General features: G+C 43.2%; 1 protein-coding gene across 1 annotated transcript in view; it reads left to right on the top strand.

Annotated features, from left to right (window-relative positions):
• Nucleotides 1-23,391, top strand: part of TBXAS1 (thromboxane A synthase 1 (platelet)) — a 229,450-nt gene that overhangs the window by 55,111 nt on the left and 150,948 nt on the right. The window lies entirely within an intron of this gene.

Genomic DNA, 23,391 nt, shown 5'->3' on the forward strand with positions numbered 1-23,391 from the left:
TTTATTTCAGAGGAATTCATGAATGGTGACTAACAGGAATGAATATGGGAATCTGCATGTATGTAATTCATATGTTTCCAGTGTTGAATTTGGTCTGCAAATCAACACAGCTTGAAAAGCCCTGTGCAACTGTGAGACCAAGAAAAGAAAGGGAAGTCAAAACACTTCAACGTACAGAGCCTTCCAGTCCAAAAAGTGTCCTCATCTCATGGTTTCAGGCTTGCCTCCTAGAATATGACTGCTAGAAACTTAAGGTGAGGGAGTCCCTTTGACATAATCAAGTAAATCTAGGTCCTGGGGATTTAGGAAAAAACATTAAATATCAAAAGCTCTCAACAGAATTGTGGGAGTAAGCAGTATTTTTCAATTTGTAATGGCATAAATTCAAGGATTTGCTTGTCTTCTCCCTTACTTGGTTGTAAATCGGTTCTGCTGAAGTGAGTAGAGGTTCCTGTTTTGCTCCACTGTATATGTGAACAGAGCATCAGGCCTTATCATCCTTTTTCTGCTTTTCTTCTTCTGTAAGTGTGCCTGAAAACAAATGAACAATGCAAGCAGAATTTGGCCAATAGTGCTGGGTTGTGGGGTTTTTAATAAACTTTCAAATGTATTTTAAACAAGAAAATGTCTTCTCCATGAGATTTTTTGAAAGAGTTATTTCAGTGATTTCTTGAACAGTGTATTTTCTTTGAGTAAAATATGAGTTGCTGTTAATATAGTGTCTTTGAGAGAGGAAGAGGAAGTGCTGAAAGTTAAGGGGCTAAGGGAAATGCAACAGGAAAGACTTATCTCCATCACAGAGAAGCAGACTTTAAGAGCTGACTTCGGGAAAACAAAGTTATTTTACTGTAAGTCACCCCTTCTCTCTCAAGTACAATAAAGGGAGATAATCGCACCCTGAAACTAAAACATATCCAAGTTAATCGGCTTATCTCAAAAATGAGAAGATAGGAAATTATTGCAGTTCTGCAGCTGGGAAATTATCTGAGTCAAAGATATTAGATTAAAAATTCTTCTGTTGCATGAGAACAATTTGTGGTGGGTAAGTCTGATGTAATAGTAAATATGATTAGGCTGTTTAAAAAACAGCAGCATGTTCAATTTTCCCAATAATGGAGCAGACTTGCAGCAGACAGACCGCTGTTTTGCTAGAAACTCCTGACTGTTGCCCCACCTCCCCACATACTGCATTTTTCCTACCAGTCTGTGGAAAAACATGAGGTTTGTTTGCGATAGCCATGCAATGGGAGACACAAGGGTATACACAGCATGGACTTTCACACATGGATCTGCATGGGCTTCAGAGCAGCAGGTTGCAGAAAAACTAAACAAAACTCTCCTATTCATTCCCAGGCTAATGATTTTATTACGTGACAAATGCTCTGAAAACTGAGAAGGCACACGCGCCGCGTTACCCTTCCTCCCAAAGAACCGCGGCAAACACTTGACCTGTTGCTATGGCTGTGCCATGCTTTTCTCCCCCTTTCCCATCCCTTTTCTAAAAAGGCAGCTATGCTGTTTTTTAAATGTCATCGGCTCTGACATTTGCATGGCTCTGGTCGCCTGGTACTCTACCTGTGTGCACTGCTCCCCACTCAGCCTTCCGGAGAGCAGCACTGTGCTGCTGCAGCCTTGGGGCTGGCGTCTCTGGTGTTTTGGGGTGGTGGTCGATGTGTGGTTGGCTGCCTTGGTTTGGCGCTCGGTAGGCGGGATATGCAGTTGTGCCCCGTGTACAGTCGAGTGATGTGCTTTGGGTCCTTATAATGGCACGATCATGTGTTGCTTTTCTCCTATTACTCCTAGCAAGCTCCAGTGATGCTTTTGACTGGCTGTGTGCTTGTATCCCTGCCTTGCATTTTAATGAAAGACATCACGCTCTTTAGTCCTTCTCTGCTTGGACAGGATACTCTTTGTTTACTCTGTTTATTTCTGTCTGGCCTACTTGTAGATCCTGGGCTACCCTGGAGCGGCCCATTTCTGCTGAATGGGAGTGGGGGCTGTGTGGGTGCTTTGTCTTGCTTTCAGTTTGGGATCTGGCTGGACTGTGTTGTTTTATGGCTGATGGGTGAGAGTGGAGAAGGGGGGAGTGTAGGGAGGAAGCAGAGAGCAAACATAATCTTTTTCCACTAAGCATCTGCCAAAAACATCCTTTCAGTTGGACGCAAAGAAAAATAAAAGGCAGAGTCCTTGCAGGAATGAAATTAACCCCATGTCTAATTTTCAGCCGAGAAAGCAGCATGTCAGTACTTGGAGAGAGAGGCTGCAGCGTTTACTGTTCTGGAATTTAATGACACAGCATGTAAACCCAAACAAGGTTGGAGAGAGGCAAATGGTGAGGGGAGCAAAGGGCTGGGGGGGTGGGGTGGGGAGGGAAGAAGAGGAGCTCTCAAATAGGCTGTGGACCTGGATTTAATTACAAGAATAATATGGCTTACACTGACAGTGAAAGCCTGCATATGGTTTTGTGTTGCTTTGCGCAGATAAACCAGAGGGGAATGGGATAGGGAGTGTGTGTTTTGCCACTTGATAGCTATCTGCGTGGAACCAGAGAGGTTGGACGGGGCATCACCAGCCAACCTGGCTTTACATCCCCCAGTCTTCTGTGCGCATCTGCCGTGGGCTGCTGACTGCCTGAACAGACCTCACGAGGTGTCTCAGGTCTTCTCTTACATCCTGGGAACCCCCCTTTATTGGGAGGCTTGTGTATGATGCATTTCATGTGACATGAATACATGTGGCGTAGATCTAAACCTAGCCATGTCACAGTCTGCAACATGACAGAAAACCTGGGGTTAGATGTGTTTTTATGTGTATATTCATACGTCTATAAAGCCAGTCTCTCTCCCCTTCAAATACGTGTATTTTCCTAGCTTCAGCTGATACTCTGCTACCTCCTTTGATCAGATGTTAGCGTTGTCAGATACTGCACTGACTTTGTCAGGGTATCTGTTTGTGGGAACCTAATGCAGGAAATCAAGACATTGCAATTAGCTGTCTCCTACTTAAGTAGATGCTATTTGCACCCTTCAGTGAGAGCTGGACTTTTGGTTTTTCAGAACAGCGTTGGGCAGAGATGTGCCATGGCTCACCCCAGCTTCTCCCTGAGCTTGTTGGGATCTCAGCAGTGTGACCCTGCCTCTGGGGGAGCAGTGCGTACACCTCAAACCCTTTTATAGAGGCACGGTGTTATCGGCTTTTTTGCACTCAATGTTTCTGATAGCTGTGTTTGCAAGGCATCCCCGAATGTGATGTCAACTTTAAATAATGTTTATGGAAGCTGGAGACAGTAGTAAGATATACAAAGCAACTGGCAAATTTTATGTGACAGAAGGGGGGTGAATCATTGCTGCTTTGCTGGTGAATAATGGTGACCCAAGCGGTGAAGGTGTAGTGGTCATGACAGATGCTTCTGCTCTTTTGGACTATACTGTTTGTCATGTGAGGGAAGAAACGGGTACCTTATTCCAAGGAGTGGTGTGTTGACTGTATGACTTCTGCCTAGACCAGCTCCCACATCTATTTGCTGTGCAGGGCTGGGTGAGTGTTTCCCGTAGACGTCAGCAGTGGCCCCTAGAAGGAGATGCAGACCTCACTGATGAACAGCATCATCGTTTTAGTATTCTTTAAGCCATGTTTTGGTGGTTCCTTTTGGCATACTTTATTAAACGCTGCATGAGGAGAAGAGGCAATGGCTGAGGCAATTGCTAGCTCTATGTGAAGGGTGTTACCTGTTAAGTGGAACGGGGATGACGTGCTCCATGGCAGCACAGCGAGTGAGAAGAGGGACTATCTGATCATGCTCCTGGCTTTCCCCAGACTACCAGTGTGATTTTGGGCAAGTCTGACCAGGGCAAAGCTTTCTTATTTTCTGGGTAAACAAATCTCTTTCTTTTGTTTCCCTTGGGGCCTCTTTTTACTCACCTGCAAAATGACGTAGATGGTGTTCTGGAATAGATAAGTCTGCTTTTTCATCAGGTTATGGTGAAACACTTTGAACAACTTCTCTGGGCGCTTTCTCTGGTAGATTTGGGGAGGCTGGTATCACTGCTGTCTTTAATGGACTGGGCCACTTGAAGGCTGGAGGGAGATTAAATTATTTGGGAATAGTTGCAGAGTGAGTGGGGCTGTAAATTAATGCCAGGCCTGAGCTCTGGTCTATAAATGAAGGTGTCCGAGTAAGGTGGGTCTCCAAGTTAATAGTGCCGGAGGACACTTCTCTGCTGTTCCATTCTGTCCTTGACCAAAACCATTGATCTTTGATGGGTTTTTGGTGGCAACTGAGAAATGACTACCCAAGATCCATCAGAGCAGAGGTCTGCATCATTAAAGCGACACCTGGCTCGTGAGAGTGGTGTAGGGGAAGTTTGCCATGTGTTGCGTCTTTTGGAGAGTATGTTTGCATGTTCATCACATAACCTTCTGGAATTTGCTGTGTAGCCTTTAAACAGCATGTACTGCTAAATTAAAGCCAGCTCTGGCATGATATGTAGTAACAGTGAGCACAAACCAGCCATGCTACAAAGTAGCTGGGTTAAGAGAATGAAGATAATGTATAGTTGCAATGGTAGTAGCATACAGATAGACGCAGTGTAATCACTTAGACTGGAATTTACCTGGGACTGCAGGATCCCTGTGATCATGCACAAGAAGTAGGAACCTTCACCTTGAGGAGCAGCGCAATAGTGATGTGACTGAATAGGAGGACTCCTGTAGCTGTTGTAGTAAACTTAATGGGCTTCTACACATGGACTTAAAAAAAAGCAGGAATATTTCTTAGGTGTGATTGTCTGCTGTTCAGTTTTGGCTGTAGTCACATCAGTGTGGTACTGGCCTGGAGAGAATGGGACTGGACTAAAAATGTTTCAGTCCTTGAAATTAAAAAGGGAAAGCAATAGACTCAGGGCTGCAACGAATAAGAGCAGCCTCTGTTGTTTTAAATGAAGTTGTAACTTGCTCACACTACCTGTAAATCTGGAGTCTAGTGGCATCATATCCTGCTCACCTTCTTATTGCGATGTGAAGAAATCCATATTCAGAAAACCAGTTCTTCCATGTCAGCAGGATCAGTACGTCTAATAATGGCCAGGTATCAGTTGTAATGCTAAAATTATAGCAGGCTCGGATTGGCTGTTGAGAACAGTTGTTATCCATGAGCCAACAAATTTAGCTGAGTCTTAACTTCATTAGCAGTGTCTAAATGCATTAGCCATATGCTCCTCAGCATATGGGTAAATACATAACAATTTATTTTCATTAGGGTTTTCTTACAAGTGCTGCTAACCCAAGCTCTGCTAGAAATGTTTACAGCATGACACGTCTCTTCAAATAAGAAGCTGGCCTTCTGTACACCAAGTCATCCTGAAAGGGTGGCAAGCAAGATACTTCCCCCACCGTTTCTGAGAGTAGGAAGGTACAGCTGCTGTGGCTCTTAACCACTGCAGCTATTCAGGCTCAGTTTCTGCAAGGCTTTACATTAAAATGAGTAATAGAAGGCTTTGGAGAACTGCCTATTCAAATATGTGCCATTAGATCCCTGATATTCATTGTGTACTGTCTTCTGGCTGCCTACGGTGCACCTTAGGTGGCATCATCTCCTGGTAGCTTTATCTGGATGTAAAACTCATGACCCTCTGCTGCCTTCTTCCTCCGCTCCCCTCCCCAGGCAGGACGTAGAGATGGAATATAATTTTCCCTAAGAGGGACTGAGTGTGAAATTGGGTCTTAGTCATGGCCCATAGTCAAAGGGATGCAGTACTGGAAAGGGCAGGGTGGGTTTGCAGGATGGGCACTGGGGCAAGGCTGTGAGGACTTCAGTAGCTGCAGATGTGGGACAGATGCAAAGCAGCCATTGTGTGCTTGGGTTTCTCTTAATTTGTCAGAACTAAGTGAAACATTATTTTCTGGAGCGCTCTTTTTTTTGGTTAAATATTTATGTAATTTGATCCAGAAATGCAAGTTGCCTAGAAAGACATGGAAGTGTAAGAAAGGACCAATCTTATCGGAGAGGTATAAAGATCAAAAGTTAATCTAATTGTCCGCGTCCTCAGAGGCCTCAGCACGTGTCTAAGTGTAGATGATAATGGGAAACCAGAATCAACCAGAGCTGGATTCTAATCAGGTTTATCTGAGAACTGACTGGGGGTTTTTTGTGGTTGTTTTCTTTGGGGCGGGGGGGGGGTGTGTGGGTTTTTGTTGTGGTTTTTTGTTTGTTTGTTTTTTTAAGGAAAGAAAAAAGAAAAAAGTTATTCAACAGGAAGTCTAAACAAACCTGTGTGCTTTAAAAACATGTATTGCAAATTGCTGGGTTTTCTTTCTGTTTTCACCAAGTAATGCAGTGAAACAGATGATACAGTCTTGGGTTGTCCTTGTAAACTTTTCATTTTGGTTCTTTGTTATTAACCTTTTTTTTTTTCCTGCTTCCATTTTGTAATTTTTAAATATTACATTGTCGTGGTTTAACCCCAGCCGGCAGCTAAGCACTGTGCAGCTTCTTGCTCGCTGTCCTCACAGTGGGGTGGGGAGAGAATCAGAAGGGTAAAAGTGAGAAAACTCGTGGGCTGAGATAAAGACAGTTTAATAGGTAAAGCAAAAGCTGCGCATGCAAGCAAGGCAAAACAAGGAATTCATTCACCACTTCCATGGGCAGGCAGGTGTTCAGCCATCTCCAGGAAAGCAGGGCTCCATCATGCGTAACAGTTATTTGGGAAGACAAACACCATCATTCCAAATGTCCCCCCCTTCCTTCTTCTTGCCCCAGCTTTATATGCTGAGCATGATGTCCCATGGTATGGAATATCCCTTTGGCCAGTTTGGATCAGCTGCCCTGGCTGTGTCCCCTCCCAACTCCTTGTGCCCCTCCAGCCTTCTTGCTGGCTGGGCACGAGAGGCTGAAAACTCCTTGACTTAGTCTAAACACTACTTGGCAACAACTGAAAACATCAGTGTGTTATCAACATTCTTCTGGTACTGAATCCAAAACATAACACTATACCAGCTACTAGAAAGAAAATTAACTCTATCCCGGCCAAAGCCAGGACAACATGTATTTTAGATGACTTCTATTAAGGGAGAGGGAAAAGTGAAATGTTCTTTGGACAGTTGCAGTGGTGCAATTTTAAATATTCAGGTAGAATCTGAATATTCAGGTAAAATCTTCACTGATTTGCCTCTGTTTGCTGTTATGTCGATATACTGAGGGGAAAGAGCAAGCCCTGGATAGGATAAGGCACCTTGTGACTCTAGATGGTAGCCTAGGAAAGAAGTACAAAGAGGTATGAACAAGAAATGAGTGATTGATACATGATTTTTGCAAAGGTTACGGCTTGCAAAGGGATGAACAAATCTACCTTGATCATTTCATACGCTGCAACATATAATGTGTGAAAAGTGTGTGGCAAGGCAGCCAGAGCAAGGGTGGCATCTGAGTTATCCTTCTTTGTGTTCCGCATCTGAGGACAGTCTTGGACAGGAGCACCTTGCAGCCAAGGTGGGGTGGAAAAGGTGCTTGATCACGCACAAGGGGGAAATGGGAGAGCTTTGAGAAAAAAAGCTACGGTTGGTGACCTTATACCAGGGTTCTCTATTTTAATAAAGAGTCTCATATAGTTCATGACAGATAGAATTAGGGACCATGCAAGTATCTTGTAGTTATATTTGTGTTTATATTTTTCGCTACCTTTTTTTTCCCCAATGCCCCAGGGAGCCATCTCGAAGACCTCATAAATGCAAGATTTCATTTTCTAATGCTATTTCATTTCCTGGATGGAGGACCTGCCATGAGAAGACCAGACCTCAAATTATAATAGCCCTATAAATAACTCCCTAAGGCAAAAGGAGAAAAGAAAGCTTTTGAAAGACAACCGCAAATGCAAAAATGGAGGTGTTTGGGTTCTTGCAGAACCAGACTAAGCAGCTCTAGTTAGGACGTCATTAATTTAGTGTAAAGTTTTTTGGGGTTTCCCTGTTTATCTCTGTGCTCTGTTTACTTACAAGCCTATATCTCAAAAGTCCTCTGAGGTCTCTTACTTGAGTTTAATTTTCTGCAGTGTTTTGGTGCTTTTTAGCCTGTCCTTAGAGCCTGCTAGAAAATGGAGTCTCCAGGTAAAATTGAAAACAATCCAACAAACTGACTAAAACAAATACAAGCACAAATTGAGTAAAAATAGTCTGAAAACACAACTTTTTCTTCTTTCTGGGTGAAGTAGTTTTATTTCAGCAGACCCAGACTGTCTGCCTGCTTTCCACTGGAAATCTGTGCAGAATTGGCACATCGACTAGAATAAAAACATTCCCGAGGAATCGGCGCGTTCTGTCAAAACATTTGAACAGCTCCCATCTCCCAGAGCGCAGCTCTGCTGCGGAGCCGGCAAAGGGAGCTCTGCAACGCGTGGTGCCGGCTTCCCCTCCAACCTCCTGTCTCGAATCCACCTTTTCACATAATTACGGGCAAAGTGCTTCAGGTTAAATTATATCTAGCTGCAGTGGGAGTAGAAAAGGAGGTTTGTGAGAGCCTAAGGGCTGTCCTTTCTCAGTTCCCACTAAGGCTGTGTTGTACACGTGAGGAAAAGTCAGGAGGTGAGGCTGTAGGACTCCAGTATCTTTCTGTAGCAGCCTGGGTAAATGTACTGGCCAGGGATAGCCAGGCTGGCAAGCTGAGCTCCAGGAGAAGTCCTGCTGTGCAGGGACAGGATTTCCCCTTGATGGATGCTTCTGTCCCATGCCTCTCGCTGCTGCATGACTCTCTGCTACATGTGAGCTCAATCTCCAGCAGCAAAGTTCAATCTCTGTGTTGTGGAGTAATAATAACTTTTTTTTTAATGACTTGATTAATTTAAAAAAAAAAGAAAGAAAGAAAATCATAATCTTTGGCTAGAAGAAGATACGCAGCAATTACAGAATGTAACTAAGCAAAGTGTGATTAGCCTCAACCTTTGCAGCAGGACACTGATTACTTTACTTTTGCTAAGTAGTATCTTAGTCCTCTAGCACTGAAATAAAGGGGATCTCACTGGTAGCTGTACTCGGTATGAATAAGAGTGGTAAAATCAGGCCTGCAGCCAATTTACCAGAGGTGCTGTCTGTCTGTTATTGAGACCAATTGCTTAGGAATGTAATTGTGTCATTCTTGTTACCAAAATTGATATCCCCTGACTGACCGCAGCTAAATGAGTTTTTATTTTTGCAGAATTTCTGGCCTGTTGCATGATAAGGTACTGTGATGGACAGTATGCAATCAGTGGTTTGAAAAAAATGAAGTTTTTCTTCATATTTGAATATTTTCTTCATATTTGAAACTGTGCTGATGAACTAGCAGATGGTGTCCTTTAAGGCTGCACAGGTGACAGTAGCCTGTTTGAATGAGTATCATACCTACTTGTCTAAGCCCCGTCCAGCAGAAAAATCCTTTATAAAATAAAAGTAAACAAGGTGGGAAGGCAAGCAGCCCTATGTACGTACTTATTTTATACACCATGGCACATGGCAACATAGCAATTCAGAGCCATTTTGATAAAAAGTGGCATCACGGAGAAATGCGGCGGAAGAGAATGATCCATGCCATGTGGAGCAAGGAGGGCAGAGGTGGCTTATAAACCAGCCCTAGCTCTGCTTGGGTTAGTGGCAGCGCAGCAATCTTAGAGGGGGTGGGTTGTGAACGTGCATTCCTAACTCTATTACTTATCCCCTGGGCCAGAAGGGCCAGATGTGTTGCATAGGCAACATATTTAATATGTGAATGATCATCCCTGATGGATCCCCTCCAGCCAGTCCAAAAGTTGCATTACTGGGCCCCAGCCCACTTCACATAGAAAGACAAGACCACCCAATCTGGTGCCTTTAGGGAAGGGAGAAGGTGGAATTACTGTGATACTTTGATTAATAATTTCTCATGCAAGCAGTTGTACACTTTGTAGCAAAAATGCTTATATACTGGTGTCCAACCCAAGGCAGCTAAAGCCACACAGTGGCACCTAAAAGCCTAACCATATGATTCTCACTGGAGTTAACAGGCATTATTACTTTCAAATGTTGCTATAACTCCTTTTCTTTTATTTACTTATGCAAAGTCTAGCATGCTGCGCTTGTAAATTTTGGCCTGAGTGTAAACCATGCTGGCAAAATATGGTCACCTCTGGGACTGAGGCGAAGGCAGTTTACCACTGTATGGCCATATGGGAGGGGAAAACCTGTTAAAATCCTTCTATGGACAATTATGGCAAATATATGTTAAAAGGCTTTGAGACCTTGCACAATGACGAGCCCGTCTCTTCCTAGGAGAGGTAATGGGCTGAAACAACAGTGTCAGAATTGAAGCCTCTTAATATATTATATCACTGTCTTACAAAGATCTGAGACTTGGGTTTGTGCAGACTTACCACTGTCCCAACAGGAGCAGTCACTTGATTTGCTAAAAGCTTATCATCTGCAGAGGCAGACCTGGAAGAAAGGAAGTGTTCTTGTAGTTTTACGGGCAAAGAAACTAAGGGCTGTGGCAATAACAGTTTTGCTTCACCACCCATTGAGACCAATGGCCGAGTGCCCGCTGTCTTTGCTGGGCATGGAAGCAGGTAGCGAGTGACTCCAAGCTTGTGCAGAAACAGGTTGTGGCGAGGCTGCAAACTGCCTTCGCATTTAACGGGCCCTGGCGCAGCACCGCTATTGCTGCCACCTTCTCGGAGCTTCCTGTTGCTGCAGGAAAAGTTTGCATTACATGGAGGAGGATAATGCCTCAAAACATCCCCACTGGAATAAATAAGCATCTTAAGTCGAGAGTTCAAACACAACTTGCTTTTCTACTAATTCTGTAGTCTGGTAATTTTCGTTTGGCATAGAAAAAAATAGGAATAAGTGTTAAATTCATGCTTAAAAGATTGCCTCTCTTCAGAGAAATTTGTTATCATTTTTCTTACTTTCAACAAGGAAAACTTGCTTTTGCAGCAGAGATTTTGACATTAAGTGTCTTGATAGAATAATAGGCGTGAGATGGATTGCAATCTATTGCCTCAAGACTTTGCCAATCATAAACTAAAATCAGTTAATGCATTGAGTTAAATCTTGCTATATTGTGCAATGTGCTAGTAGTATTAAAAAAATCAATCCAGAAAATATATTGATTATATTATCTCCATAGCAACAAACAATAATGGGATAATGCTAGCTTAATAATTGTGCTTTGTGAAAACCTTTCAGAATAATCACTGCATTGTAATCTTTTCACAATATGGAATGCAATAATGCTTCTTCCTTGACTGCAGTCACCATCAGCACTGCGTCAAGAGATGCTGTTTTTGTGTGCATGCATATGTATTCATGGGTAATTTTGCTCCGGGTGAAACAATTTAGCAGACTATTTTGGGATCCATTTTTAAATGGTCAAGACCACAAATTGGCAATTGTTTTCTATGTGGTTTGTTTTCTCCCACCTCCTCTGACAACTGGCTACTGTAAAAAGAGGCCATTAACATTCCTTCTCCTGCATCTTTCTTTACGAGGCACAAAGATTTTGGCATGTAACAAAACTAAATGTCCAGCTACTGTGTTAAGGATTTGCGGGAGAGGGGAACTCTGCTCTAAAAACGTGCTTCAAAGCTGTTCCTTTAATTGAATTTCATCTATCATCCTCTAGCAATGACCTGTTCCACAGGAGCTGAGATATTTGCCTGTATTTTGGAGGACCTGATTCTCTTGTGCAACCCGCATTGTCATATAAATAACCTGAGGTTGTTATGAATAAATATATGTATATTCTTACATATAAGTAGGGGGGTGTGTGTCTAACATTTTTAGCTTGAAATTTTAGCAGGAGAGTCAGAGGAATAGATATATACATTCTTCATCTGGGTCTTGCTTTTATTTTTACTTCCAGATCAACCCTGTAATTTTGATCTTGAATTAAAAAGAGGTGTTGACCCAAATGTATGATGGAGAGGCCAAGTTTTTAGAGTGGTCAGAAAAAAAACCAGTTCAATCCCTGAAGTTTAAGCAGCCCCTAAACTGTCCTGTCTCTACGAAAGCCCTCAGGGACCTGGCAGTGGATCAGGAGTCCATTTACCTTCTGGTCATGCCACCAGTTCCTGGTGTAGCTGCTGCGCAAGGGCTGGGTTTAGAGATCAGCCAGCAGAGAGTAGGCTGCTGTCAGATCTTGCACCAGGAGATTATCCGTGGCTTTCATAGGGTGCCCCGTACTATCCCCAGTGGTACGGTGGGATGCCCCTTTACTTCCCAGGGCGTGAGTGGATGCCACGTTCTCCAATGGTCACTCCTCCGGCCCCTTTCCTGTGGGACAAACACTGATGTCAGACAGGTTAAACTTTTAGCACCACTTCTTAACAGTGATTCATATTATTTTGATTCTTACTTCTGGACAGAATTTGTCCTTCAAATGACCCATAGTTTGATTTCTTACCATTTACCAGACAGGGGTCCCCTTTTCTTTGAGGACGCCCAGGAGGCAGCCCCTGCTTTGGAACTACTATTTACAATATGTGACTGTCTTGGAGCCAGGAATGTGCAAACCCTCGACTCTGTAGGTGGTGGCACTTTGGTACCGTATACATAAGAAATGCAGTACAGTGCAAGCGCTGATGGTTTTCCGTTTGAGATGATCTCTTCATAAGGAGCTTGATTGTGCTGTTGTCCCCATGCAATTGTTTTCCTCTAGAGTCCCTCCAGCTTGTTACTTTATGGGGAGGGTGTGATGGAAGAGTTGTTTTCTGTCCCAGGCAGTAGTTACTTTCTGCCAGTGGCCCAGTCCCCTAGGAATGTGGTTGATTCACAGGGACAGGGAGGAGCAGTGGTTGATCTCGACTTCGTGCCTTGTGCCAAAGCATCTAGTTCTGTATAGCTGTTGTACTGAATGAGGGTGCCAAACCCCTCTTGCCTTTTCTGGGTGCAGATGAATGCAGTTATGAAAAGGCAGCTAAATACATTGATTCCTCTGGAAAATATCTGGTGTTTGCAGGTGTGTGGCATCATTTAAAAAAAAAAAAAAAAAGCTCAGATGGATTGACAAGGTTCTTTTTCTGATGCTGCTGCAGAATCCAGCCCTGAGTGATGATCTAGAAACAGAAATGAATGGCTGACACAAGCCAGTTCAATCCCCACCTCCAAAACCAAGCTCCTCTGTCTATTGTAATGTCACAGTTGAAGCTGTGACTGTGCTTCTGCTCTGCACGCCCTGTGCTCGCCCTGTGTGCTGGCCAGTGGCCTTGCTGATCCCTAGAGCTGTCCCAAATTCTTATTCCACTGCAGCCTCCTGTTTAGTTTCCTTGTGCTATCTCAGCTCCTACTGCTCTCCCAGCCCGCTTTCCAGCCCACACAGGGGTTGGCACTGCGTGTTTCTGTCTGTCTCTTCCTAATCCCTTGTTCCTGGGAGGCCTGATACGGCTTTCTAGTGTGTCTGTTTTCCATGCTTGGATCCTACCAGCTACTTCATGGGTCGCTTGGGTCTTAAACAGTGTTTGGCTTCAGGACAGAACATGAAGAGTAACTTACTTTATGAAAACAAGGAGATTTTGTTGGAATAATTATTTTAAGATAGGTGAAGAGTCAACTGCCTGGTGTGATACGGCTGTTGGGTCTGCAGCTTGTCTTGTTCTCGAAGGGATAAAAATACTGTTCTGCATGAGATATTACAACACGTGTCTGTCCTTATGGGTTTAGGGGTAGGTCCGTCCTACCTGTTGGACTATTGGTCTGGGAGCAGGATGAATCACACCGAGTGTTCGTTCACATGGCTAGGGTGAAGATGCTTGTAGCTCAGCAGCCGCGTGCCTCCTCATGCCCTGCTGAATGTATGGGCTCACCTCAAGGCTTGTGTGTGTCAAGCTGGCTTGTCTGCCCTTAACCTTGTGGCTTTTACAGAGGTGCCATGTGATAGATGGTAGTAAAAAGGGACCTGTCATGCCTATGCCTGGCCTGTCCATGGTACAGATAGCAGCATGCTCTGTTCTGCATCAGAGGCCAGTACAATCTGTAAGGACATTTTTCTCCTTTCATGCTTGAGAGCCTGCATCCATACAAGGTGGGAATTAGACAAGAGGAAGCTGGGCTTGTCCTGCTATGTTAAAATACAGAAATAGTCCTAGTATCTTTCAGTAATGCATTAAGTGGCGTGATTAATGTCAGTCACATGTAATGCTCTTTCCAGGTCTCTTCCCTTGATGGAGTACTCTGCGTGCAGCCTAGTGCTTTGATTTGGGTACTGTTTTGTGTCTTAGTGTCATCACAATAAAAGATCAAAATTTGGGAACTGAACACAGATGGAGTTTGTGATAACCTTTAGTTCTTTCAGATGTATGTTTCAAACCTGGTGGTCACTGATAATTAAGTGGCATTGATTTCATAATCAGTTCATAAGCAATGGTAGAGCCCCTAGCACTATACAAGGGAAATGTCTCTGAGGAGGCCAAGATGTTATCACCCATTGACTAAGTAATGTTGCTTCCTAAAGCTGGGGTATTCTTGAAACCAGCCTGTCTAAATAGTATCCACTTAGGCACAAGTGAGTTAAAGCAAAATGAGATAGCCCAGAGTTTGCATCAGAAGAGAAAGCTTAACCTCTGTAATCCTAATTCTGCAGGTGAAGATGCAAGGTTTGCATGTGGACATGTAATTTTTCCAGTACTTATTTCAAAGTCTGTTTGCACTCTATGGTACCTAAGAGAGACTATTGCACAATGGGATTGGTTCATATCTTTTATCCTTAAAAATGATATTTTTATAATCTGAAGGAATCTGCTGTTGATGGATCTGAGAAGGAGGGGGAGACTCTTCAGAAATGGAGAAACTTCTTGGAGAAAAAGAGTGCCCGTCTCCCTTCTTGGGAAAGAAGTCAACGTTCGTTTCTCCAAATGCCAATTTTTTGCCTCCTAAACCAGTGCTGTGTTGTCAGAGTATTCCCAAAATGTTTGTTTTCCTTAGATTTAGCTAGCATGTCTGTCTGTCCTACAAGAAGTTGTTTCCATTTCTTTAAATTACACAATTACTGCTTTGCTTCCCTTAAGGGAGGCCAGCAAAGGAAACTAATAAAATTCATTCACCATTAGTAAGATGTGCTGAATGCTTATGCTAATCCATCTGAGAGACATTGAGCACACAGTGAAAATACACGTTGCAACGGTCTTCTATTGTACAATGAATTCCCTCCTATAGAGAGCACTATAATTCTCTGTTTTCCTGTTGTAATTCGAGGATGTAGTAATATTAAGAAAGACAACAAAGATGGTTAGCGATCCAGTGGAATTACATACAAGAAGAGATTGTGTAGGAGAGAATTACGCTCAGTTTGGAAAGACGACAACTTAGAAGAGATTTAGTGGAAATTACATACTCTAGTAACAAAAAAAAAATCCATCATTCCTTTCTCTTTTTTTCTAGTTTCTTGACTTGTTATAAATATATATTTAGCACAGGATCAGAAATTGCAGTGAGTCTGCAAGACCTCATATGGAGCCTTTCATGAACACACATTGCACAAATTGTATTTCTCTTTGTATATGTCTTCATAATGACATGTTTTCTGTTTTTGATAAAGGTTCCTAGAAGCCTGAAGAGGTGTCTTCTGTGACATTTAGTATTAAGTAAAATAAGGGCCTAGCAGGTTTAAGTGTTATCTAGACAATAGTCCTAATAAAAATAGTATGGTTGCAATTATAGCTCTACAGCAGATATAAACAGGGTCTAAGCTAATGGCAGGCAACTTCCAAATAGATAAAAAGAAATATTATTTTAGCCAGTGTAATCAGTCTGGAGAATTCATCATTGCAAGAATCAGGGAGTCAAATACAGCAGCTGGAATAAGTTGAGGGTGCAGATAATTTTATGACTAATTACCTTTGTAGCTATGCATATTACGATAAAAGTAATTGAATCTTAAGCTAACAGTTGGGTGAGGAGGAAACCCTCCCTCTATTTAAAGCATTTTAAAGTTAACCGTGTATGTAGGGTTGTTTTCCTCTTGCCTTTCTCCAAAGCCTCAGGCATGTGGTATGTCTGAAAGCTCAGAAATAGATTGAATTTGTTGATATTCCTATTTCATATACTGTCTGTGTTTCTGTGGTAGAGAAGGAATGGTTTTGTAAGATACCAAGAAGGATGACTGAGAAACCTGCAACTTGTCTCTGGTGCTACCATTGACTTCTTGTGTGGCATTTGGCAAATTGCTTAATCTCGTGTACTTCCAACTCCCCACCTGTGACAGATGGGCACTTACCATCCCAGAGATGTTGTGGAAATGAAGTTTGTAAAGTGAAATGAGATTGAAAAGAGAAAGACAAAAAGAAAGTGAGAATCTCATTGCAGTATGCCGAATTAACGTATGAGGCCATAACTATGTGGGAATGCTTTGGAAAGTTAAGGTGAATCAACTAGAAGTGTGAATGCAGCGTGCATGTATGAAAGTGCAGTAAATCTTTTCCATGAGAAGAATCTCTCTTATTCTGGAAGTGGCTGTGTATCACCTTGAGGGGCTGGCATAGATGGGCTGGGTTATTCATCCTACACTCCATTTTTTTCTAAGTATCCATGTCTTATCTCCTGTGCCTCAAAAACCTCCTTGAGGTTCTTGCCCCCACTATTCTGACTGGGAGGCTGTTCTAGAATCTTACTACTTTGATAGTCAATAACTTTCATTTAATTTCTAGCAACACTTATCCATGGCCAGTTTATACGCATTTGATCTTTTAGTAATGTAGGCCTTTATATTAAATAAATATTATTCCCTCCCTGATGATTACTCCCAGTACATTTATAGACAGCAAGCATGTCTCCTCCCTTTGGTCTGCTAAAATGAACCTTTGGTTTACTAAAATGAACTCTCCTAATTACGACTTGTAAGACAGGCCTTCTGTTCCCTGAGGATCCTTGTAACCCTTTTCTCCACTCATTCCATTTTTAATTCATTCCTTTTGAACGTGGCTCATCAGATTTCCATGTATCATTCCAGAGAAAGCATATCCCAGATATTCTACATTTGTAGCTTCCATCATAATTGTTGATCATCATTATCCTGTGGTTGATGTGTCCATACAGGTTTTTCCCCTCTCTTAATTTCAAACAATAATCTACTACTACAGAAATTCTTGGAGTCAACATAGTCCCTCTAAGGGTGTGAAGCTTTGCTTTCAACTAAAGACTCTCCTCTGTTGCAGTTGTTCAGGTTCTTTAGGTCATCCAGTTCTTCTGATATGACAATCTCAATTACTCTGCCTGCTGAGGAAAGAATCTGTCTTTCAACCCAGAACCATGAACATACTTCACCGAAGTCTGTCTGCTTTTTGTGCCCAAGTCAGCCCTCAAAACATTGAACAAGGTTTGTCCTAAGCCTGACCCTTGAGAAATCTATAGGTTTCCTGCTTTCATGCCTGTACTTTTTCATTCAACTCAGTCCATACTCATTTCCCTACAGCTTTCGTGTTTACTGTCTCTCAATTTTTATCATTATCTTCATCCCTTTGGGTGTGATGACTGTTTGCCTGCCACCAGACCAAATGCATTACTGAAGCTTGTGTACATCTTCCACTGTTCCCTCACCTAGAAAATGTGTTACCTTCCCAAAGAAAGATAACACACAGTGTATCCCATTTCCCATTCCTCTGACTCTCTTTCCTTTAGGTATTTGCTCTGAAGCAGGGTGCCAGGTTGTTACCGATGGGCCAGAAGTGGTCCCTGCGGGACTGTTAACTGGCTGCAGCTGCTCTGTCCAGCCATGCCACTTAAGCAGTGCTGGTGCTTACGACTCAAATGTTAAAAACATATGGTGGGGTTTGTGAGAAAATCTGAGGACTGTGTGTGTTCCATGCACTGGGAAATCTTGCATGCTATTGAGGTCAGGCTCACAATTGTGTATTTACTTGCTTGGCTTCCCCTCCCTCCCGCCGACTCTTCAGTTACCAGCCTATTAGAATCAGCCATTAACCTGGTTAATGGGGAGAGACAGCAAATACCAGAAAGGATGATGTGCTTTTCTTAATTCCCTCTTGGAAACCTGACTGTTTTAAACTGTAAATGTCTCAAGAAAAGGCTGAAAAAGGTCCAAAACATGTCTTGCTTTTGTAATGCAGGCACACCCAGGCAGAGGAGAGTGAGTTGAGGCTGTGTTCTCCTTAGAGAACTTCACTGGCAAGTGATCTTTGGGGGTGAAAGGGTAGTGCCCTGCCAAAACTGCCAAGGTGGCTTCGAGCTGTCTGTGTGCAGGCTTCGGTGTGGTGAATCGACATGACTGAATCATATTGTGCCATCTGATCCTTTTGGGTGATATGATCCATTGAGGTGAGATCTCGATGCCATCTGATCCTTTGGGTGATAGGATTCGATCCCAAGAGCCTCGGCCCTCTCTGACCAGGGCAGGTGATGGACAGCAGAAGGAGAAGAGGGGAATGAAAAGCATGGGGTAAGGGCAGAGAGAAAGAGAGAGCTCATGCAAGAAAGGAAACAACCATCTTTAAGGGAAGGACTTGAGCAGTTTCTCCGAACAGTGATAAAACAGCTCCTTGTTCCAGACAGCGAGGGCTAATGCAGCACGTAGAAATAAACCTGCCCACTTAGTTTTTATTAAAGACCTGAAAAGGTAGAAGGAAAAAATTTACAATTTGTTTGGTATTTAGTTCAGGTAATTTTTTTTTTAAATTGTGTAATGAGAACACATTGTCCAAATTTTCATATGCAGATTCAATTAGTGTTCAGTTAATTAGCCTTTACAGATGAGGATTAACTTAATTACATAACACTAACCTCTCTTAATAACTATTAAGGGTAGGAAGGCTGCTTTTAATAAATTTGGAAGGGCTATATGTGTTTTTTAAAATCTGAAATGGCATACACATAAATTAAACCAAATTACACACAGAGGACAGCCATTAAGGGTAACGATCAAAGGAAACAAACTATGTACATGGCTCAGAATCAGGCTGGTTAGAAGTTCATGCTGTTTTCCTCCTCTTGTCTGCTGGCATCCTAGTGTTTTCACTAGGATTATTACTGGAGATGATGTACAGTCTAGGGTCATTCCTTCAAAGTGGACTGCAGTCTGATACAAGGTTGCTTTAATTAAATGTTAGCTCGTATTAAAAAAAAATAATAAAAAAATCAGCTTGGGTACTAGGTTATTAGCAGTTGTTTTTTTCCAGGTGGTCTAAATAAAAAAAGACATGTGAAGCCTATTGAATACTAAAACTCTGATCCATAAATGTCATTCATTGTCATTATGTACCATAAATAACTGTATAGATTTTTGTCTCTTGATATGAGGTGTGCACTCAAACAATGATGCTGTGGTTATTAATATCACAGTGAAGCAGAATATCACGTCTGACTACAGGGTGGTGAGGGTGTAGCATATATGGGACTAGTGATGGGATGTGGTGTCTTTGGCCTCTGAATCACAGGTTTGAATCCAAGCTGTCTTGGTAAGTGACTGACATCAAGTAATATGTGGTGCTTTTCAGAAAGGGGCAACAAAAGAAGCCTTTTTCCCTTGGCTATTCTTGCATGGGTAATGTTTCCCACTTGCAGTGGATTTTGATGGGCACACCATATCCATCTCCACACTCAGCTCAGTAGCTTTTGTGGCATTCAGTACCCTACAAAATTCAAGGACTACCGTTATTGCATTCTCAAGGTCGCTTTTTTGGAGTCCAGATTTTGAGTTACGGTCAAAAGCATGCATCTGCTGTATCCCAGCTTCATGGCCCTCTTCAAACCATTTTATCTAGTGACTCTTAGGGACTACAGCTAAGTTCATAAACCACGTGATTTTTTTTTTTTTTCAGCTGCAGCAGGATGAAATGTTACAAAGCATCCTCCATACAGTCTGGGTCGCTTTAAGCTTCAGCTTAAGCTTAAAGTCACTTAAGTCCTCATTTGCAGCCACAAGATCTGCAGGTATCAAGCAACTAGTAAGAATAAGTTGGATATGCCTCATGTTAGACACCCCAAAAATCAAAATGCATGGTACTACTGCCTTTTTCTGAAAACTTTGGCTTAGTGCCTACACCCGTTTTCAGCAAGGAGGGAAGATGACATTGCTGCAGATTTTTTTCTTGCTGTGAGGAACTAGCAAGGTGAATATGCAACAAGGGGGAAACTGCTGAAGGATCTGTCTTGGAGTGGCAGAATCTATTGAAAAAAGGAAAGGGGATACTTGAGCCAATGGAGCCCTCTCTAAAGCCCTTTCATGTATGCACTGCTCAAGCTGAAGCCTCAACGTTCGATATCTCAAGATAGATGGTTGGCAATGACCAGACTTTGTTCTGGTTGATGCAGACCCAAATCTTATTCCCTTCCATAGGGGTTGCACCCGTATCCCTGAAAGCAGGATTTGGCCTTGCGAGTGGTTCTGCCCACAGATGCAGCTGATGATACGCGCTCAGAGGAAGAGGAGAATGCAAATTCCCTGTAGGGAGGCAACCGCCAGCCATGTAAACAAAGAAGCCTTCTGGGTGTGCAGCAGTCAGCCCACTTGAGCTGCTGTTTCCATGGTATACCAGATGCTGTAAAATATGCTTTCTTCAGGGAAAGGAGCTTTTCATACTCCTGCATTATCATGTTTGATAATGGGCTGTCATCAGGCTGGTACCTCACTGTAGGGGCCACACACAGCAAGTCCCCCCTGCCCTAACCCTTTTCTGAGTTGTTGATGACAATCCATATTCTGCAGCTTCCAAACAAAGAAAAAGCTAAGTGATTTTTCTGATTTGGAACAGCATTACTGACTATACTTTTACACTTCATTGTTACGAGTGACTGTTTAATGTGCTACAGTTCCTCCTGATGCACATGGTGTCATCTCGTAAGACCGTGCGTTGTTTTGCTTTTCAGTTTTCTTCTGTTTTCCGAAAAAATCAGAATACATATGTTTCCATTTTTCCCTGATTATGCCCTTCCTACCCCCCCCCCCCCCCCCCATTGCTTCATTATAGCTCCTGTTTTATGGCTGTTTAAGCCCCTGGGTACATGTCAGCAGGCACCATTTCTGAGTTTGCTTCCTTTCCTTGTGTTTACCCACTGGGTGATCTTGAGTCAAAGAGAGGTCTCTACCTCTGTTTTCTTGTAAAACAGTTGCTGCTGGTGGGCAGGTGCTTAGTTATCCTGTAGGTACTAAGTACAATTGCAATTATAAACCTGGACAAGCCTGCAATAATGAGCCTTGGAGCAGATCGACCTCAGCTAGTGTAAATAAGTTACCAAAAGCACTTACGAAGCTTGCTGTGCTTCAAACATGACTCATAGGAGGAGGAGGATGTTTTCAAGGTACCTGTCTACTGGAAGCTGTGTTCAGGGATGATACTGCAAAACGGGCAGAGCTATGTGGACGTGGCATATCCCCTCACTGTGTACTGAGACCACCGCAGGTTCATAGGCCTTCTGCACGGCTATTGAGAAGAAACACAAGTACCTTCGTACAACCCCAGCTTCCTCCAGCTGAAAGGCCTGCCTTGGCTTGTGAGGGATGCACACCCGCGTTCCCTCTGCCTTGCCCATGCCCCAGCCACTGCAGCCTCACCGCACTCTGCGTCTGCTGTTTGCTTGTCTTTCCCAGGCAGCCCGACGAGACCTACTCCCGGGTGCTCACCGTGCCCGTGAAGGGGGCCAGGATAGCACTGGGGCCCGGGGTGGACGGCGGGGGCAGGCAGTGGTGTGTATGTGTGTGCGGTGGTGCGGGACGTGAGGAAGTATCCTGGATTGTGGAGAATGAGCGCTTTTTTTTACGAGGATGCCGTCTCGCAATCTCTCCCGGATACTTTTCAACTCCTCCTCTCCCCCCATCCTGCAGATGTACTTTTCACTTTGGGGAAGAAAAACTAAGCGTGGTTAATTTTAAGCCAGGGCAATCATTTAGGAGAGCTGGAGGTGGAAAACCAGTTATTGGTTAACAGGCCTGATTTGAAACGTGTTCTGCCTGACCCCTCTACTGTAGTGAGCCAGGAGCAGCGCTTCCAAGAAGCCGGCTTTCTGGAAGGCTTTTTCACTGAATCATTTAAAGCCTAGGCTTCTTGTAAATGTTAATATCCTGCTGGCTCGCTGGAATGCAGCTGGTGGATACAGCAAGTGCAATACCTACGCGTGTGCTCGCAATCCAAAGCAAAACATAGGCAAGGTTCAGGCTGTGGTTTGGGATGTCCTCCCTGACGGCCCAGGCTGGGAGGAAAGCGGGCCGGAGGGCAGACCTGATTCGGCATCGTCTCACGAGACTGGAAGTCCCTCTGCCCCGTGCAGCCGATAGCGGTGTGATACAGCAGCGCTTTGCACCCCGCGTTCGACTCTGCCCGGTAACCCCGAGCAGAACCCTGTATCGCGCTGGTGCCTCAGCAGGGCTGTAAATGTCAGCTGTGTTTACGCAGGTTGGAGTCACTCTCCCAGGCAAAGCGGTCAGAGCGCACCGATGAGCGGAGCCTGCTTTACGCAGCCTTAGATGGCTGCCTGGAGAATAGCGCTGGGGGGAATGTGGCCGCAGGATTTCCCCTTGTATCAGCAGGGGAAGGCAGTAGGCAACCTTTGTAATGCTGAAATCATAGCAATTGCAGGCTGAAATCCTGCTACTGCTGAAGTATCGCTGTAGCAAAATGCTGGTCAGTGTGAATGCGTATGTACCTTTTCCCGTCTGCAGATAAAAGCCTCTGAGTTAGCTGTATGTGTTTGTGGTATCACAAAGGCTTTGTCCACCTTAGTTTCTGTGTGCTAATGGATGAGGCTTTTCTGCTTACCTTAGTAGTATTTTTCAGGTGAGAATATATTTTTTTCAGGCAATCATCTAAACCACCATTTTCATAATTTTATCTTTACTGTGTTTTCTTACACGCTATCCGATGCTTCAGCTTTTTGTAGCTTAAGGAAAACCTAAAGTTCTTGCCTTAACCTGGAGGCATGTTGTCCTGTAGAATAAACATATTGCAAGTCCAGGATTAAAAAAAAAAAAAAAGCACAACTGTATTAAGAATAAAAAACAGTTGAAGGGCTCTGTAAGAGGAGGACCGTAGGTGGTGGCAAGTGCTTTGCTAATTTGGGTGATAAATTAGCACCCGAGGGTGATAAGTAGGATAACTACTTTTGATTACCAGATTTTCTTTTGCTTAGTGTGGTAAAATGCTCCCAAAGCATACACACATTACATGGTCTTGTTTATTTATGTCTGTGGTTAATGTATTTACGATAGTTCATATTGTACTAGCTAATATTCTGCAGTATATCATAAAGAATAAGGAAGATTCAGTAAGAGGCATAAGTATTCTACTTTGTTAGTGAATTTTCTCTGAAGAATGAAGATAGATCACAATAGTCTTTCTTGAATTAATATAAATACAGATTAATGCAGTCAAATGTGTTATTTTTCCATAGACAAGTTACAAACACAATGCAGTATGATTCTCAAATATCGCAGTTTTGTTAAAACAGGGG

The sequence above is a fragment of the Haliaeetus leucocephalus genome, unplaced genomic scaffold (genome assembly GCF_000737465.1).
Source record: "Haliaeetus leucocephalus isolate CR32 unplaced genomic scaffold, Haliaeetus_leucocephalus-4.0 Scaffold206, whole genome shotgun sequence".
NCBI lineage: Eukaryota > Metazoa > Chordata > Aves > Accipitriformes > Accipitridae > Haliaeetus > Haliaeetus leucocephalus.